This window comes from Euprymna scolopes, chromosome 30 (genome assembly GCF_053919585.1).
Source record: "Euprymna scolopes isolate OS-2025 chromosome 30, ASM5391958v1, whole genome shotgun sequence".
NCBI classification, from domain to species: domain Eukaryota; kingdom Metazoa; phylum Mollusca; class Cephalopoda; order Sepiida; family Sepiolidae; genus Euprymna; species Euprymna scolopes.
In genome coordinates, this window is record NC_136511.1 from 3,173,675 (window position 1) to 3,175,225 (window position 1,551).

The window sequence follows — 1,551 nt, forward strand, 5'->3', positions numbered from 1 at the left end:
AAAAAAACATGCATACCAAAGAAGCAAAAAAACATGCATACCAAAGAAGCAAAAAAACATGCATACCAAAGAAGCAAAAAAACATGCATACAAAAGAAGCAAAAAAACATGCATACCAAAGAAGCAAAAAATATGCATACCAAAGAAGCAGAAAAAAATGCATACCAAAGAAGAAAAAACACATGCATACCAAAGAAGCTATAAAAAAAACATGTATTCCAAAGAAGCAAAAAAAACATGCATACCAAAGAAGTAAAAAAACATGCATGCAAAAGAACCAAAAAAAAACATGCATACCAAGGAAGCAAAAAAAACATGCATACCAAAGAGGCAAAAAAACATGCATACCAAAGACGCAAAAAAACATGCATACCAAACAAGAAAAAAATATGCATAATAAAGAAGTAAAAAAAACATGCATACATAAGAAGCAAAAAAAATGTATACCAAATAAGAAAAAAAACATGCATATCAAAGCAGACAAAAAAAAACATGCATACCAAAGAAGTAAAAAAAACATGCATACTAAAGAAGAAAAAAAAACATGCATACCAAAGAAGAACAAAAATATGCATACTAAAGAAGAAAAAAAACATGCATACCAAATAAGTAAAAAAAATATGCATACTAAAGAAGAAAAAAAACATGCATACCAAAGAAGTAAAAAAAAAATGCTACCAAAGAAGCAAAAAAACATGCATACCAAAGAAGTAAAAAAAAACATGCATACCAAAGAAGAAAAAAAACATGCATACCAAAGAAGTAAAAAAAACAAGCATACCAAAGAAGTAAACAAACATGCATACCAAAGAAGAAAAAAATTTGCATACCAAAGAGGAAAAAAAACATGCATACCAAAGAAGTAAACAAAAATGCATACCAAAGAAGCAAAAAAACATGCATACCAAAGAAGTAAAAACAAACATGCATACCAAAGAAGTAAAAAAACATGCATACCAAAGAAGAAAATAAATATGCATACCAAAGAAGTAAAAAAAATATGCATACTGAAGCAGTAAAATAACATTCATACGAAAGACGTAAAACAAAAAATCCACACCAAAGAAGTAAACAAAAAACATGCATACCAAAGAAGAAAAAAAATATGCATACCAAAGAAGCAAAAAAACATGCATACCAAAGAAGCAAAAAAATGCATACCAAAGAAGCAGAAAAACATGCATACCAAAGAAGCAAAAACACATGCATACAAAAGAAGCAAAAAAACATACATTCCAAAGAAGCAAAAAAAAACATGCATACCAAAGAAGTAAAAAAAAACATGCATACAAAAGAAGCAAAAAAAACATGCATACCAAGGAAGCAAAATAAAAAAACCAAAGAAGCAAAACAAATGTTTACCAAAGAAGCAAAAAAAAACACGCATACCAAAGAAGTAAAAAAAAATGCATACCAAAGAAGCAAAAAAACATGCATACCAAAGAAGAAAAAAAAATGCATACCAAGGAAGAAAAAAAATATGCATACCAAAGAAGTAAAAAGAAACATGCATACCAAACAAGTAAAAAAAAACATGCATACTAAAGAAGA